We start from the raw sequence: 19,653 nt of genomic DNA, 5'->3' as shown, positions 1-19,653 counted from the left end.
GATAAAGTCTTGCTGTGCATCAGCCAAGACATAGAGTCCTTAATGAAATAATAGGATCCTTAGTTATTATCATAATTTTTTTACAGAGAAGTCCTCACATCAGTGTCCCCTGCCTCTGTCAATCACATATTGCAATTAACTTATTAAATTGCACTTGAATTGGATTGACTACTAGAGAGGGGAAACTAGAAAGTTCTTGAAAACAGATTCTTCTTTCACATCCTTCAAACACTTCTGAATCAGGGAATGTGGGATCTGAGTTTCCCTTCTCTAGGAAATTAATTTTTCACTTTTAACTTAAATAGGAGAGATTTTTTAAAAACCCCTTCAGTGAACTGGATACTTACAGTTCATCCCTCATTCCTCCTTTCCTCCCACCCCCCCAGGGGAAGTAGCAATTAACATGATAATTGAGATATGCTTAACGTATTAACTATTAACAGTCCAATTCAATTCATCAAATGTGAATTTAGCTTAAAAATACGTTCAACATGCAAAGATGAGTAAGACAGAATTCTTGCCTCCAACTAGCCCACTACTGAGTTATGAAGTAAGAAACATAAATGACATGTACCAAAGAGAGGTAAGAATGAGGTTTCAGAGGAAGTCAAAGGAGGAAGAAATGAACCTACAATAAAATGTTTACTGAACACCTATTCTGTGTCTGACACATATGACATGAATCCTGACCTCTAAGAGCTCATGGTTTAATGGTAAAAATAAATAAATAAATATATGATTACAAAACAAAGAATTGGCATTATAACACAAGTTCAAACAGGTGTTAAGGGGACATAGAGAAAAGATATGCACACAACACTGAGCCTGAGAGACCTAGAAAAGACTTCACAACAGTTCAGAAGGTCCTAGAAGGTTTCCCACAGAAGCAGCAGAGTTAAGCAAAGTCACACAAGGTGTGGATGGCTCTGACATGTCTGGGTAAAGGGGAATCGCCTATTGCGTCCCAAATAGAAACACAGGGTCTGCACACAGTTCATGGGGGACTGGGAATTGCCACCAGGAAATCACATAACATTTACTATCATGTACCTCTGAACCTTCACCCAGGCAAAATATAGTTTGTGGAAAAGAAGAACGATAAAATGACACATGTGTTAATTAGGAGTAGCTTGGGCTGAAAGAAACTGAATAACTGACCAAAAGTTTAAAACAAGAGTTTATAGAGAAACGGGGCAGCTGACCAGCATTTCTATAATTCTTTTGGTTATGCAAATAAGCCTATTACACACTTAGAAGTCACATCCAAGTTCAAGTGGAACAGGAGTCAAAGAGTGAAGGACTTTGCTCAGGAAGCTTATCCTCTTATTTAGAAAGAGAAGCCTTCCCCAGTAGACTTCCACTTAACCTCTCATTAGCGAGAACTGGGTCCCATGTATATCTCTAGCTGCAAGGGAGACTCAAAAACAAGTACTTAACTTTCCAGCTTCATAATAAAGGAGAACGTAGGAGTAGGGGTTTGTAGCACCTGTGGTAAGGTACTCTATAATGGGCTATAGCTGGTGACACATATACAAAATCACATGAGCTACACTTTTTCCTAAGCACCCCAAGCTCCACTCACTGTTTACCAGATTCAACATATCATAGTAACAGATACCTGTTTGTTCTCTTCTTTCAAAATAAATTTTCCTCTCCTCCATATCATAGTCCATAATCATTTTAGATAGACAACAGAAGAATATTTCATTGAGAAGTCAGGAATCTATGTCATTCATGGTACACCTTTATCAAAGACTGGATAATAGCCAGTTGCATAGCCACAATTACACCAACTTTTTCCTCTCCTATGCTTCCCAGCCCTTCATCCAAAGACAACAAGAAAGGTAAATAAATCTAGCAGAGTCTGGTGACACTGGAGAAGTCACTCTTGACTTAAACTTGAAAGCCTCTCCTACTTGTTAGCTGAATGACCTTCCTGGGCCTATTTCCTTGTGATTGAAATGCAAATAATAATGGTATCCAACTCACATATGCTATAAGGAATAAATGAGATTAAAAAAAAATGTAAAGTGCTGTGCACAGTGTCTAGTGCATAGAATTGCTTCAAATTTTAAAACTTTCTTTTAAAATAAATGTTGTATCTCCATGATGAAAATTAAATGTTCTCCCACTCCACCTATAAAGTTTGAACATGGCACCCCACTTCTTAAAATTACCCTTTCCTAATTTAGTAACTTATATCATTTCTCTTTAAGTTGCCTTACAAATTAATTTCTCAGAGAATTCTTGGTAGCACTGATGGAATACTTCTAATTCAATAAAACAGCGCCCCTGCTTTATGGCTTGTGATTGTATTGTGATGTCTTTCTGGTCTATATTTTACTAGACTGATTGGCCTGCATGGGATCAGGTGTCTTAGGACCCAAACAGAAGCATTGGAGTACGTCTTCCCGGAAGGAGAAGTTAAGCATGGTGTTTTTATGTGTACTAATAAGTAAGTGGTCTTCCAAGCTATAGAACTGGACAAGAACAAGCTACCCTGAATGAAGAAGGTTTGAAGTCTCTCTTTTGTTTATTAAAATTTATCATGACTTAAAAATAAGGAGGAGGGTAACTCCCCCCTCAATATTGCTTTAGATGTGTGATGAGAGTAGTCTTTAGAAACTTCACAGATAATACTCTATTTGTGTACAAGCTCACAATCCTTTAACCAAAATCACATGCACATTACAAATCGTCATTTTTCCAGTCTTATAAAGGAAATACTATTCGTCTCCCACATATGCCACAGTGCAGGGCCTGAAACAGCACCATGCAATCAAACACGCTCTATTGCTCAGAGAAATTTAAGAATATTCACATTGCCTGGGATAAATTACGAACTTAGTTTTGTGTCAATTTGGGTCATATTTTGTGCCAAACTCATTGCAAAACAGGCAAGAAAGTGTTTCTAGAGTCCATTACATTTTAGAACTGTGAAAAGATGTTGTGGACCTGTATGTGTAGGTATAATTTATTATGATGTTACTTATAAACAAAACATTTAATATACTAAATCAGACAATGATCTTTTCCTTCCGAGTCCTAAGACATAAAGAATCTTTGAGTTTTGTGGTATTTAGGCTATTTACAGAGAAGTTCTATCTCTTTAATCGTGGATTTATTTGTATTACACTTGGATCCATGATAGCTCCAAAAGTTTCTTCATCAGCAGAAACAACAAATTTTTCTTGGCTGTTCATCATGTACTTAAATATTGACTTGTGGTGTAACAAGAAGCCACATTCACCCAAAAGCCTGATAATGAGGCTCCGGTGCACAGACCCCTGACTGGTAAAATATCAATGGACAGAAATGAGTTCTTCAGTTTTTCACATCTGTACTTTTAAATCACTGGGCTTTTGATAAAGATTCTCCAATGTTCTCCAGTAAAAACCACTTCCCATTGTCAAGCTTCACTGATGAAGGAGAGATTATGTCCTAGATATAAGACTGAGATGGACAACCTTGAGTCTGCCTTAGGTTTATCACTAAAGTCTGTGTTGGAAAAATGGTGTTTAATGCATTCGAAACTTTGAATATTTGCTCTACTTGTTTTTTTGTATTTCCTTCCTGCATCTCTCTGGAAATCTCAAAGCAGGGATTAATGAGTGACAGGTGTGAGAAGACCAGGAAAGATTGTAGAGGGTATGTGTGCACCATCACAGTCTATGTGAAAGTTCTCTCACAGAGTTTGCAGCTGGTATGTATTGACCTACGTGGCTACTCTCCTGTATCTGTAACATTCTCCTCTCCTTGCCACGCACCCATGGCATTCAGAATCTCTGACTGGCTTTACAGAGGGCATCTTCTCTGACCTTGAGGCAACTGTTTGGTTCTTTGCACAAGTCTAAAAATTCTTCTACTTCCTCTCCAATTCTTGTTTAATGTCTAGGATTCAATCTTCTTTCTATTTCCCCACTGTTTCATCATATGTCTTTTATTTGTGTCAAATAGAGCAGCATCAGTTATTACAACTGACTTCTATATTCAAAGTGTTCCAGCCTCTGAAGCCAAAGCTGGCAAATCATCCCACATACATCCTTATCAGAACATTATTACTTTGATATGTTACCATAGTAAGGTCAGTGATAATGATAAATATATTTGGAGTATGGAAGAAAAACAAAGAATAGATTGTATGTAATACGAAAGAAGCAAGATTCATTTTGTAACAAATTTTAATCCTATTTATTTATTTTAAAAAGGCTGAGGTCAAGTTTAACAAAATGATAGATTCCTGTGAGTTGTTATAAATAGAGACCGAATGTTATCTTGGTCTCTGCCTCTGGTAACTTGGCAGCCCATGAAACACCATAAAGCCCTTCCTTCCCTGAACCAGCTCTCCTAAATGGCCATCACTTTTATTCCACTTATGAACTGAGTTTCTAACATTGATAAACTATCTGTCAAAGCAGCAATTCCTCCTTATTGTGTTGATTATCAGAGTAAAATATTGTCTGGAAACTTCCTTAGAAACTTCTATTTGAGTCTTACAAAGAGGAAAAAATATGATTTTGAGTCTGCTGTAAATTTAAATAAATAGTGTGTTGTGAAATTATTGATCAAGGAAGGGGTAAGGTTCTAGGAGATTATTTTCTGCAGTCTTTGTGTTTTCCTAATGTTCCCCTTCTAAGTTAGACTTAAAGACATCTTGATTGAGGCAACTGATTGAGGAAACCCAGTTGTAAGTTTTTCACTCTTGCAAATGTCATTCATTTATTAATTTCACTTTTCATACAGTTTTTGCAGCTTAACCTTAAAGTCTACAATGAGCTCATGATTGTAAATATACTCATTTCATCAACTTCATGCTGTTTCTAATCAGTGTTTTTTTCCCCTTCCTAAATTTTTTACATTGTTATATACTTTCATATGCTCTCTTTGCACCCCACATGTCTCTTTTGTAATTAATTACAACTGCAGTTAATTACTTATTTAGGCTCTGTCCTCCTGCCAGATTGTAAATCCCATGTCTCCCTAGATGCAGTCGGCAGTTCCTAGGAAAGAGCCCAGCTAATCAAAGGTGCATCATAAATGCTGGCTATGAGTTTAAGCATGAGGGAGTAGGTGAAGCAAAGCGGCATTACTTCCCATCAGGAGCATGTGAAAAACATTTTGGCTTTAGACAAACCTCACATCTATTTGGCTCAGTTCTGTATCTTTCATAAGCCTCTGCACTTAACTCATATGTTTTTATTAATCTACACTCAATTTTTCAGGATGCTCAGAAAAGCTTGTTTGATGTCCAAGAAACTTCACAGGAGAAACAAAAAGACACAATCTTTTATGGGTGACATCTCTTTATTGTTTCCTTCCAAGAAGAGTATCAAACTAGCATTACTGTGTTCTCAGGTGAGATACACCTTTCATCTGAATTTAATCTAACATTTAATTATTTTTCAAGATGTTCAGCATCCAAACTGCTGGGGAACTGTTTCAGGAGATGATAGATTTGCAAAAAAAATTAAGGGAGTCGATATGTTTTTAATCTACTTTTGTCAGAGTTATGGAATTTTTTAGCTTATCTGAGCATGTATAGATATTGATTCAATTTCAAATTTTTAGATAAAATCAGTACTGCTGCCTACTCATATAAATTTTGTATACCTTGCCCTCATAGATACGATTTACAGATAGTCACCAGAACTTTTTCCTACAAAAGTTATAAACTCTACATAATTTTTTTTTTACCTCATAATATCCTCTCCATCACACTAGTAACTCAGTATGCTAGAGAACATACATTGTCCCTCATATTTGCTCTCTTTCCCTTCTTGATAATAGCAATGCCTAGTTTTTAGCTGGACCCAGCTAGAAGATGAAACTGCCCAGCCCCCTCTTATGATTAGAAATGAAATACATTTTGACCCACAGAACTCACTGGAAATATTGTTTCTGATTTCCAGAATTTTTCTTAAAGGAGGAGTCATGCCTTTTTCCAGCTGCCTGCCTTCCTCTTTCCTGCTGGCTAGAATGCCGCACGATTTGGAAGGCTGGAACTTCAGCAGCCAAACTGAGACCTAGAAAGCAGACGATATCAGCTGAAGATGATGGTAAAAGCACACTAGAGTCTGGATCCCTGCATATTTCATGAAGCTGCCCACATACTCTGGATTATCTATCTCTAGGCTTTCTTCCTGCAAAAAAAGAACTATATTTCTATTTTGGTCATTGTTGTATTTGATTCCTTGAACTTGTAGACAACCTAGTCCTAAGTTAAAAAAAAAAGAAAAAGGAAGACGCCTAGGAAATAAATTAAAAAGAGTAAAAAGAGAAAGATGATGAAAATTGCAGCAAAGTATTATCTGCCAATGGCACTGCCCATAAATTAAGGCCATTAAACTTTTGAAAAAATTACTTTTTTCATCATTTTGTTCTTGAAATTATTTCCTAGATGTGTCAGTAAGGAACAGTTTCACTGTCTGTATCAGGCTTCTTCTGTCCTTCAAAAGAGAAAAAAACTACAACACTTAATGATTCGAGTGAATATCAAGATGACTTAACTAACAGTCACACTAAACTTTATTTATTCTGATTTGTTTTGCGTTTTATTGTATATATTTTCATTCTTAATTATGTTCCACTTGCGTTCTTATTAACCTGCAGTCACCTTCTGTGTGGGAAGATCAGGAAATAAATATTTTGATGATGACCTGATGTATCAAATTAAATGAGGAAACTCCCTCTTCCATTTACAGTGCTTTCTCGAAAGCCAAGAGACAGGTTAAAAAGAGCTGATGCCTGAAGGACAAAAGCTAACTTTTCAGTACCTAATAGAATAGATTTTAGGGCAAATGAGGAAATTGTGGATGGATTAATTACCAAACATTCGTTTTTAAACTGAACTCATCCTGGTTGAATACAAAAATTCTTCTCCTCTAATAAAATTAAAAGACTTCATTTTTAGAAAGAAAAAAAAAAAATGACTGCCTTACCCATGAAGGGCTGGCCTGCTCAGGATACCTTATCATCCAACAAGGGTCAATTTGGGGGACAGGGATTCTAGCAACACATTCAAAAAGTAATTTCTGGAGTTCCTATTGTGGCTCTGTGGGTTAGGAACCATAGTGTCCCTGAAGATGGGGGTTTGATCCCAGGCCTGCTCAGTGGGTTAAGGATCCAGCATTGCCACAAGCTGAGGCATAGGTTGAAGATGTGGCTTGGATCAGGTGTTGCCTGTTGCTGTGCCGGTGGCATAGGGTGGCAGCTGCAATTCCAACTTGACCCCTAGTCTGAGAACTTCCATATGCCACAGATGTGGCCATAAAAAGAAATAAAAAATAATAAAAACAACTAATTTCCATTTACCTACATTAAAATAAATTAAATGATTAATATCTGATGATCTTCCATCACATTCTTCCTCATCTATCACGATGTGTGATTATTTTTACCTAAGCAAATGGGAGAGCAACGTAGAGGTCATAATGCATATTGCTATGGGGGTGGACATAAAATGCTCTAGTAAGCAAGCACTTACACACAGGATTAAAAAAAAAAAACAAAAAAAAAAACTTTAAATAAATCTCTGACATGTCTCTCCTTCATTTGTCTTTCCCTGCTTACAACTTTTGTTTTTCTTCAGTTTACCTAAGATCTGTAAGAGCTTGATCTCCCCTTGGAGTGGGCAGTGTTCCGTGGACCTTTTCAGATTGCACAGCTACCATCACCATCAACTCTTTGGTCAGCCCTCCTTAGTTTCTAAACCAGCAAAACAAGTTTGAAAATGAAAGGAGGTAAAATCCAGGGTGTTATGCTACTCTCATAATTTCAAAGTAACACACATGGAAAGGGCGCTTTAATCCATAAACTAACTAGAATAAATAATACACAAAGAGTCTTCAGAGGTGTAAGAAAGAGTAGACTCTCTGGTCTTTCACAATCAGCATGGCACCCAGGCCACTGACGGAAGTATTTAGACCTGTGAGTAACTGCCTTGTTTTTATCAAGTGGGCACCTTGCTCAGTTTAGAGCAAGGCCTCCTCTTCTAGCAGAGGAAACTCAAGCTCCTACAATGTAAATACCAAGGCAGAACTTTTGTAAAGTAAACCAAGTCATGTGTCCAATGTCTGAACTTAATTTTTGTTACTGAAGGCCTTTAGAGTTGACTTTTATGTATGATTTTGAATCAATTGTTTTCACTCAACTCAAAAAAAAAAAAATCAACCACTACTTCCAGCTATATTAACATTCATATGCATATATTAACATTCAATCTTAAAACTGCATTGCATGTACAAAATCCACTGAAATTTCCTAAACAAGTTACTATGAGTAATAGAACCAAAAGAGTTTCAGTGAAGGTTGAGTAAACTAAGAAAAAGGTTTTGTTTATTATTTGCGTTCCTACCTTCTTTGATACCTGAATGCCTATATCTTAAATCTGACTTTTGATAAAACACTGTCTGTGCTTCTCAATCTTTAAACAAGTCTGTGCATACAGTCTTCATGGAAATTATAGGATCTTTTAAATTCGACTATACATCTATTTCTTTCACATTCCCTTTAGTCCCCAAACCTTCCCAAAACACCATAATAGGGAGGATATGATGTCAGCATAATTTACTACTGGTGATGTTAACTTCAATTACTTAGTTAAGGTGGTATATGCCAGATTTCTGCACTATAAAGTTATTAGCTTTTCCCTTTTCATGTTCTATTTATTAGCAGTGAATCACTAAATTCAGCTTATACTCAATGGGAGTAGAATGAAGGTCCACCTCCTTCAGAGAGAACTATCAAATAACTTATGGACATTTGCTAAAATCACCACAGTAATTAACATGTATTTGAGGAGAGATGGTTTGGAACTTTCTCTTTAAAGTTTCATCCAGTGACTTTAGTATTCATCAGTGTCTGATGCTTCTACATGATTGTTCTGAAACAGCAGTCTTCCCACATAAGAGATATTAATATAAGTTAAATACTAGGTAGGCCAAAAAGAAGAAAGGGATTGTCTCTTTGAAGCAGGACCAGCAGAAGTCGGGTAGGGTGGGTGGGTATGCTATTTGCCATAAATGTCATAAGTCTTTTATTAGCACAATTTGACTTTTAGAATAGACCACATGTTAATTTTACTGTAAAAAGTTAAAGTAATTTCAGAAAAAAACAAATATAGGCTAATAGATTCATAAGGACCCTAAGTCAGAGATAATTTCAAGGACCAGGACACCAGGTACCAAGAGTAGTTAGTGGGAATAAGACCTACTGCATCTCAACAAACAGCAGCAAGCAGCACTGATGAACGCAAATAAAATGTGCTATTTAAAAGTCTTATCTTGTGATGTAAAAACAACTCCCTGGAAATGTTTTGAAGGTCACGAAAACAAAGATGTCTTAGAAATGGAAGACATCCTTTACAAGTTTGGCATTCCTCCTCCTATTACAAAACATGGCTAAGTTCAGCACAGATCCATAAGCATAAAAAGCCATCAGATCCTTCAAAAGAGAGATAAAAGCAAAATAGATATCTAGAAAAAGTTTTCCCTATGAAGACTAGGATTAAGGCCTTAAGGAAATGAAATTATAAGGATTTTGGTAGCATACATTACTGTGAGAGAAAGGGGACCTCAATCTCAATTTCAAGATTTTTTTTAATAGCCTTTCCATTCTTTTTTTCTTCCTATTTCCAGTTATTAGTATCACTTACTATCTTCTTCTTTTTCTTTACATTTCTTCCATGTTTTTCATCTTACTCTCTTAAAGAAGGACTTTTTTTGAAGTGTGCCTTTTATTTCAATGACTAACAAGAGACACAATTAATAATAGTGAAATAATGGGGAACATGACACTTAATAGAGCAAGGATGAAAAATCTTTAATGTAGCCATAGTAATGTCATTTTTCTGACAACATCTTGATAGCATTTTGGTGATTATCAAATGCAATACCTAGAAGACAAGGACATTTAGAATTCTTTAATGTTTAAAACCTTTTGAGGTTTAAAAATGTGATTATTTTACCATTATTTTACTGCTATTTTATTTTATCATTATTTAATTATTTCATAATTGTGCTTTTCTTAGGTTCCAAGAACATTTTTGAAGACATAATACATAGGAGTTTTTGAGAAGTACGGAGAAATTATATTTGTTATTAGTTGCTGTGTGTTGCTTCAATTCCTTTCCTTGTGTTTGTTTTTATGCTTTATTGCTAGATCATCTGTAAAGTGAGGCTGGAGTCTTTGCCTTAAGGAATGAGTATATGAATATGTAAATAATACTTTAATGTGATGAGATTTTCCTATTTGAATATAAATTTGATGGAGATGTTATCCTAAATATCAACATAGTTCAGAACCAGATGATCACATTTCTTAACATTTCTAGATTCATATTTGCAACTTATATGATTTACGGAAAAAAGGATATAAGTATTGAAACATGAAAACTGAATGTTTTTTAAAGTAAGCTAGACTTTTTTTGCTTTATGTATTTTATTAAGCATAGCTGAAGGCAAAAAGTAAAATTTAAAGACAGATACATTAGAGATGATCAACACTGCATAGTTTCTTAGATTTTTGATTCTTTTTCAGAGTGCAATTACTATCAAGGGTATGCCTACTTTCTTTATGCAAATTTAAAATCGAAGATATCCCCTTCAATGATTTCTATTAAAGAAAATGATAGTAAATATAGTCTTCAAAAATAATTGTGACTACCAGAAAACCCACTGGCGTATGGGAACTGGGTTAGCACTTAACATTATTTATCAAGATAGAGTTCATGGATAAGGTCACTGAGAATTTGGCCTTGATGAAGAAAATCATAAATACCATTCACGTGTATTTAGTGAAAAAGATTTCAGCATTGAGAATAAGGCAGGGAAGCACTGCAAATGAATAATACGAAGCCTATTTTTTGAATTATACTGAAAACATTAGTATGGAACAAAGAGTAATACCTTTTAACATTGTATCTCTGTCTGAAAATGATCATCTAATAAAGATGGGAAAGAAACCTGACATCCTACTTTTTGTTGGCAAATATCCCAACAATACAGCAGAGGAAAATTCAAATTAGAAGAAAGTTAGGGAGTAGAATAACAAAGGTGGGTTAGGGCGCAAGAAGTCAGCTAGCTCATGTCATTGCTTAACTGGAGATAAGCACTCTATCCAAAGTCAACTGGCTGGTCTATTTTAATACCTCCTATAAAATATACCTCCTCCTGCCATCAGCTCTAGTAAATACCTCCAGAGCATAAAGGCTTATTTATTAAGAAAACAGTATCTCAGGGTTAAAAGAAAGAAATGCTGTGGATATTGTGATAATCATACCAGACGTAACTTTTGCAAACACTGTGAACTGATCTATCAGGGAAGGGGTTGTTATCTAGTTTTATGGTTTAAATACAATTTAATTTTACTATGACTTAAAAATGTATACTTTGGGCTCTCACCTTTCTCTTGAAGTCTAGTAATACACACACACACACACACATATATATGTATCCAACTCCTTATCTAACATCTCCACTTGATTTTCTAATAGTTATCTTAAAACTAGCATGTCAAAAATTGAAAATCTACATACCTTCTCTCCCCCCCACCATACACACATACACACACACCTGCACACACAGTTGGCTCCTACAGTCTTGTCATCCTAGTAAATGGCAACTCCGTACTTTGAGCTGATCAGCTCAAAAAATTTATAGCCACTTTCTCCATCAGGAAATGCTTTTGGCTCAATCCTTTGAACATAATCAGAATCCCACCACTTTTTATCACCTCCGTTACTGGTGTGGTCAAACCAGTATCAGCTGTTAGATGTTCAATTCCCCTGACATCCCGCCTGCTCTTTCCATCCTTGGGCAGGGTAGAGTACTTGCTATCCTCTACTAAATATAATCGCAATCCTTCCTGCAGTCTATTCTCACAAAAACCCTGTGATCCTTTTAAAACATAAATCAAATCTTGTCATTCCTCTGCTCACAACTCTCACGAATTGCTACCTCATTCAGAGAGTGTCCTATTGGCAGGGCTTTCTCCAATCATTCCATATAAAATAGCAAGCTCTATCTGGCAGGCCTTGGCCTTTAAGCTTTGCTGTATTATATTCTCTAATACTTATCACGATCTGACAAATGCCGTGTTTAATTAGTTGCATAATTTTTGTCTACCTTCATTAGAATCCATGAAGTAAGGACACATGTCTGTTTTATTTGCTACTTGTTAGACAAGTACTCAACTCAATAAATATTTTTTGATGAATAAATGCTTCAAGCAATCAAGGACAAGAGCAATGTTAAAGGGGTTGTGAAGGAAATCCATTACATGGTGAATTATTATGGGTTGAATTGTGTACCTCTAAAAAGATGTGCTCAAGTCCTAACCCTTGGGACCTGTGAATGTAAACATATTTAGAGATAGTCTTTGTAGATATAATCAAGTTAAGAAGAAATCAAATGAAGATTAGGCTTACCCTAATCCTGAAACTGAGCAGGGACCTCTGAGGCTCCTGGGCACAAAAGCCTTTCTGTGTCCCCCATTTCTGGTTTTTAGGAAATGGGCCTCAATCAGTCTTCATACATAACCTTCCCTGATTTCCACAGGGCAGGTTCAGACAGTTGCTAATTGAGAAGGGAGGCAAGGGAGAAACAGTCTAGAAATAATAGTTCAGCCTTGGGGCAGGATCCTAGTTCCCCCTCAATGGATATACATAATGATGTAGGCATCTTGTACACCTACCTAAGAGAAAAGTTATCTTCCTTATGCTTCATTTAGAAATGAATGCTTTAAAATTGAACAGCTTGGAGCCCTTCCTTTTGCTTCTCCCTCGTTTGCACCCTAAACACAATCACCCGTAAGCTAAAGAGGAGGCACTCTGAGCACAACTGCCTGTGGGCTGAAGATTATTAGCACATGATGGTTTTCAGGAATTTCCCTACTTTGTTCTAATCTCTGATCAATATGCCCTTTTTGCAAGTTTTGTTATTCTAGTTAAAGTTAAGATGCCAAAGTTAAGATCCCATAAGCCAGAAGACCACCACAAGGATCACACTGAGACCTCTGGATACCAGCTTCTAAGACTAAGATTCCCTAAAAGACAGTAGAGTTCATTTCTACCTCAACCCTGATTCTTATCTGAAACCCTGTTTTTCTTCTTTTAGACTATAGAACTCCCTGCTGTTTTCTCCCCAAGAGAGGGCACAGTCTTTAAAGAATTAGCCTGCTGTGGCCTCCTTTGCCTGGCAAAGCAAGAAAAGCTATATTTTTTTCTACTTCACCCAAAATTCTGTCTCCAAGTTTCTATTGAGCATTGGTGGGCAGAGGCCGAGTTTCTGCCACAATGCAATGATGTGTGTCCTTATAAAAGAGGGATTTTAACACAGACAATACACATATGGGAAAATGTCCTGTGAAAAAGGAGAAAGAGATTGGAGGGATGCATCTAGAAGCCAAAGAATGGTTTCCCATAACCAACAGGAGATAGAAAAAAGCAAGGGAGGATGCCTCTCTAGATCTGTAAGGCATTGTATGGCCCTACCATTGGCTTGATTTTGGATTCTGGCCTCCAGAACAGGTAGACGATAAATGCTTGTTGTTTTAAGTGACCCAGCTTGTTACATCAGCCCTGGAAAACTAATATATGAATGCTATATTCTTCATCAAATCCTAGAATATTAGAAGTTCAGGAGAATCTTCAAATGGAAAGTTCTTGTTTTGTTCTGTTTTGTTTTCGTCTTTTTGCCTTTTCTAGGGCCACACCCATGGCATATGGAGGTTGCCAGGCTAGGGGTCGAATCGGAGCTGCAGCTGCTGGCCTACACCAGAGCCACAGCAACGAGGGATCCTAGCCGCATTGCGACCTACACCACAGCTCAAGGCAATGCTGGATCCTTAACCCACTGCACGAGACCAGGGATTGAACCCTCAACCTCATGGTTCCTAGTCAGATTCGTTAACCACAGGAACTCCCAAATGGAAAGTTTTCAATAAACATATTTTAGATCTTTTCAGAGGACCATACTCACTTTGCTTGACCAACAACAGTGGTCTTGGGCTTGAATTGCCCATTAAACTCATGAGACATAATAGGCTTCACTCAGCGAATGGTCTTTGCACAGCTTCTAAGAAAACACACAGGCTAGACAATCTGGTATGCACAGGAGACACAAAGCAGAGGCTCAGGACTCCCAACAATAGAGGGCCAGTGCCCCAGTTTCTCCAAGTTGGGATGTACATGATTACAGGGGATGAGGTGTAATGGATATGGACCAACTTGGCTCATGGAAGCCATCAGCTTTAGGGTCTCACCAGCTGTTCTATCTCACTGGACTGATAATCCTCTCAGAGATATAGAACTAATTTCATCTTCAATGCAATGGATTACTAATTAATGGCAGGTTAGTCAATAAACAGTCAAGAGTCACCAAGTATAGGTGTGTAATTCTTTATATACCAACCTTAGCAGGGCTCTTATTTATCTTGCATCTTGCATACACATATTCCCTGTGTTTGTGTTTTAAGGAGAATTAAATCGAGGGTCAAATCCTTAGATGCCCTCAGGCAAAAGGAAAGGCAACAGATCAGATAAATTACCCTTGCCCTCCAGAGTATAATGTATAGCTTAAAAATATATATATATTCAAGAACTGTCTAGATAAATTAATTTTTGTTTATTCATGTAGCACATTATATACGTTAAAGCATTTAAATATAACCACGTTTGCTGTCAACAACTCACTGAGGCAAGATAGAGTTCTTGGGATCTTTGCTTATTACAATCCCCCAAATGAAAAATTCCATAGCATATGAATGGCTCTTCTCCTAGATATTCCAACACCTAGGTTTAGAAGCCTATTGCTGCTCATGAAGTCAAATTAGGGATGTTTAGATGTATTCCCAAATGTTTGAGGACAAACCTTATAAAAATGATTAGTAACTTCTTGTCACAATCATTTCGACTCCACTTTAGATGCGACTATTGGGAAGTTGTAGTCATTCCTATGCTCTAACTTAGTAATGTGTAGTTATATCTTCCTATCCAGCTATGAGTGGCTCCTGGGTCTAATCTAAGGAATGTAACAACTTGATCCCTGAAATTTTACCAGTCATTAAACAGAGCTGTTTCATTATGGTAAACTCCATAGAACTGAACAAAAGCTAGGAAGCCAAATCCACTAAATTATGCCATAGAAAAACACACTGCTACTACCACTACTACTACTATGAAGAATCTGGTTTATGTGTATCAAGACAGTACAGAATCTCCTGAGAGGTCTATTCTACTTCTTTACCAAAATTCTCTCATCATTCTTTTATGCACTGATTTTTTTAAAACTGACACTCGTGACAACACAGCAAGGGGCAAATATCATCTTGGAGTAGATTTATTCACTTGCTAATTCCACAAACATTGACTGGCCCATTTCTACGTCAGCATCTGTGGTAGGCACTGGAGACACAGTAGAGGACCCAAGAGACAAGGCAGTTACACTGAGTGGAGTTTACAGCTGTTTCAGTACAGACATTAATCCAATAGCCACACAGACATTTACACAAATTTCAAATGAATAGGTTTTAAAAGTAAGGCTACTCTTCTTTACTCTGACAAAAAATGATCTAATGGTCTCTTCTCGCCATGTAAGTGTAAAAAGCAAACTACCTTTAGATGAGCTTTCCTGTTCTTGAAGAATAACTTGAGTAGTGTCCCTTAGATGATTAACTATCTGGGTCGCAAACTTCATTTTCCTGGGGAAACAAAGTAGCAATAGAGTTATACTTTGAGTAGCATTGGGACACCATTGTTGGTGGCTCTGCAAAAAAAAAAAAAAAAATGCTGGGCAGTTTTCCTGGAGCTAGTCTCTAGAACTAGCCCCAACCGTATGTGCCTCAGGGGAGGCTGGTTGCCCATTTGGGGAAGCTGTGACTTTGAAGTGAATGACCTGGTAGCCTTGAGAGAAACACTGAATCCTCAGGCTTCCTGAGGTAGGAAGCCCTCTCAACTAAACTTAACACTGGCTATTAACACAACTGCTGTGAAAGGGCTCTAATGTCCTGATACAAACTAGAGTAAAGGACCAGCTGCATCCACAGAGTTACAGAATCACTCTCCAAAGATAACTTTCAGTATGAGGTTGACTTCCCAACTCACCAGCCTGTAAGTTCTGCTATAGCTATCCATTCTTGGGCCCTGAGACACAAGCACCTTATGTCCCAAATCTCAGTTGCTGCAGTCTTGTGAGGTAACAAAATCAGATCCTGACTATTCCCACTTCTCTGGGCTCACCTAGCACCCAATGGAAATGAGTAGATGACGGAGGTGAAAGTGTTTTTATGTTAGGATCCTGGCCTATTCATCTGGTACCTTTCTTACCTGAGCTTGTTTTTTTGAAACAGGAAATATAACAATGTGGTTTTTTTTCTTTCCGTTTTGTTACACATAATATTTATTTTATCCACAATAAGACTTCCATTTATTATTGGGTTGGGAGATATGAATTAGGGCCTTTAGAGAAAAAAATATTAGAGAAATATAAAGTTTCTGATCTTCATAAAAAAGGACACCTGGCCTGAATGGTGAATATTGAGTTGACGCTCTAAGGGATTCAGAGGCTCCAACTAAACTAAATACAACATCCTGAGAGGTGAGAGAAGGGAAGCATGCTATTATATCTCACAGGAAACATTCTGATGCTGGCGTCTCATTCTCACGATAAAGGTGGTAACCAGCATAGAGAATAGCACAGCATGGATCCGTTTCCTGACAAAGACAGGAAGAAGAATAGAAAATAATGCAAAGTTAGCACCTTCTTATTCAAACATATTGTAATCGTAGGGTCTTCCTCTCTTCCAGCAAGGATGGAAGACATTTAGTCTTGACAAAGTGTAACTGTGATCTAATAATTGCTAGAACCCCAGGCTTTAGAGAATTTCAAGGTTTGTTTTACTAATAGGAAGGTATATTATCATTCATAAGTGTTTCCAGTTTCCCAGAAAGTTTTTTTTTTTTAAAAAAGAAAATACAACTGTAATGCCACGGAATCACATATATAGGAAGTTGAAGCAGGATTCTTCAAAACTTGTGTTTCAGCAACCTTAGGCTACTAGCAAGAGAAAATAATTTGTGTCGGACAAGGACAGGAAAAAATTCTACAAATGCTGCACTTAACTAACAATAGTACAGACCGATAACACAACTCTGTTTATATGTGTGTTCATGACCCTGTGTATGTATGGATGAGAGAGAAGCTAGAGACTGTAATAATAAAATACAGTAATAAAGGTCAGGAGAACAACTCATGGTCACATCATTGAAAAATAGCTTTCAAGAGTCAAAGCTCCACTGTGAAAGCAAACTGAAGAAAGAATTTTTTTAAAAAAATATAACTTGCATATAAATACTATTATCTAGGTATTGTTGCTGGACTTGGGCCTCTGTCTGCTGGTGCCGAATTGAAACACAGAGACTGTTTTGGGTAAAGGAGAAAAAAAAAATAGCTTTATTGCTTTGCCAGGCAAGGAGGGTCATAGCAGGCTAATACCTTAAAGACTGTGCCCCCTCTTAGAAAGAATTTCAAGAAGTTTTATAGTAAAAAGGAGAAAAACAGGTTTTCAGATAGGAATCAGGATTGGGACAAACATGCATTCTTCTTTCTTTGGGGGAATCTTAGTCATCAAAGCTGGAATTGGGAGATCTTGGTATGATTGTATGGTAGTCTTCTGGGTCATTGCCTAGAATAACAGTACTTACAGAAAGGGCATATTGATCAGAGATTAGAACAAATCAGGAAAGTTCCTCAAAAACCATCATGTGCTAATAATCTTTAACCCACCGGCAACTGTGCTCAGGGTTCCTAATCTTTAGCTTATGGATGATTGTGTTTAGGGAGCAATTAAGTCAGGGAGAAGGACAAGGAAGGACTCTGAGCTGTTCTGTTTTAAAGTATTCATCTCGAAAAGCGTAAGGAATATAACTTTCCTCTCAGGTGTATAAGATGCCTATATTATTACGTGTACGCCTTGAGAGGGAACCAAGATCCTGCCCCAAGACAGTACTATTGTTGCTTGACTGTTCCTCCCTTCCCTGATCAGCAACTGTCTGAACCTGTCCCTTGGAACTCACGGTGGCTGAATGAGGCCCATTTCCTAAGAACAAGAAATGGGGGACACAGGCTTTTGTGCCCAGGAGCCCTGCAGAGCTGTGTTCAGTTCCAAGATCTTGAACTTTGCAAACATTCTGAGGAGTTCTGGTAGCAATATAATAGAGGCTTTATATACCTTAATATATTTAACTCTCACAACACTTCTGTAAGGAAGGACCAATTGTTATCTGCACTGAAACGAAGCACATAGTGAAACATCTATGTGGTGACAGCTGGGATAAAATCTTGAAGTTCTTTTTTTTTTTTTTTTTTTTTTTTTGGTCTTTTTACGGACACACCAGAGGCATATGGAGTTTCCCAGGCTAGGGGTCGAATCGGAACTGAAGCTGCTGGTCTACTCCACAGCCACAGCAATGTGGGATCCGAGCCTTGTCTATGACCTACACCACAGCTCACGGCAATGTCAGATACTTAATCCACCGAGCAAGGCCAGGGATTGAACCTGCATTCTCGGGGATGTTGGTCAGATTCGTTTCTACTGAGCCACAACAGGAACTCCATTGAAGTTCCAAAATAAGGAGTGAATTTGGCACTAAAACTGGAAGTGTGATACTTTGAGACATATACTGTGCCATATATATGTGGAGACAGTTAACTATTTTTCAAGTGAACAAATGATCTGATAATTGTCTCTGATTTATTCACTAGAAGAAATAGGAGATACGAAAAGTGACTAACTTTTCAGCAGATCTGGATTTTGCTTATACAATGAAAAAATATTGCCTGTCATATGAATAAATAAAATATGTTGCAGCCATCACACCATCACATCTCATCTGCCCCTGTGGTTAGCCCTAAGGGAACTCAGGATAGAAAGAGTATGGCTGCATCTCAAAGTCAGCCTCTGCAGCCACTGCCCACCCTCCAGGGAGCACTCTAAGGACACTCAAAATGAGAAAGCACAGGATTGTTGCCCCACATAGCTGAGATTCATATCAAAGGAATGATTTCAATGAGCCCTGTCTTTACACCTTCCCAAACATAAAAAAAAAAAAAAATCCCACTAAATTTCTCAAGATATCTGGTTTTTGGAAGTTCCCTTGTGGTGCACCCTGTTAAGGATCTAGCATTGCTGCAACTGTGGCATGGATTTGTGGCCAAAAGACACACACACACACACACACACACACACACACACACACACACACACACACACAGAGTTTTCTTCAATTAACAGTAATCTTTTGATGTTCTGACCACCTGGTCTTTCTTGCAAAAACTTGTATATATTCTTGCTCCTCCCTTACCTCTTCAGAAGCAATCTCTCAGAGCTACCTGAGATGCATATACATATACCTTCTACTTATTTTTTTTTTTTGGTTTGAAAGGCCCTTGCAGCAGTTAGAATCAGCTTACTGAAAATGGGCAATCAGGTACTTGACACCTGTCCCAATAAGCTATCTATGTCAACATCTTAGAGATCTCATGAAAGAGACAATGACTAAGCATATTGAAATTGTGCCTCAGTTTTAATACCTGGTCTCTCAAACTACTATGTCCCTGGAGTTCCCACTGTGGCTCAGTGGTAATGAACTTGACTAGA

General features: G+C 37.4%; 1 long non-coding RNA gene across 1 annotated transcript; it reads left to right on the top strand.

Moving 5' to 3' along the window:
* The first annotated feature begins 3,598 nt into the window (after window positions 1–3,598).
* LOC146394992 (uncharacterized) lies at window positions 3,599–6,360 on the top strand. Its single transcript, XR_014834007.1, has 3 exons — window positions 3,599–3,703; window positions 5,223–5,355; window positions 5,910–6,360. It is a non-coding gene; the product is annotated as an uncharacterized LOC146394992 (long non-coding RNA).
* The last annotated feature ends 13,293 nt before the right edge of the window (window positions 6,361–19,653 follow it).

The sequence above is a fragment of the Sus scrofa genome, chromosome 18, assembly GCF_054392235.1.
Source record: "Sus scrofa isolate SSC_HxYL_T2T_F1_AM1 chromosome 18, Sscrofa_HxYL_maternal_Yorkshire_Landrace_v2.0, whole genome shotgun sequence".
Taxonomy (NCBI): domain Eukaryota; kingdom Metazoa; phylum Chordata; class Mammalia; order Artiodactyla; family Suidae; genus Sus; species Sus scrofa.
The sequence above is the reverse complement of the archived record's forward strand: the minus strand, read 5'-3'. Positions and strand labels throughout refer to the sequence as shown.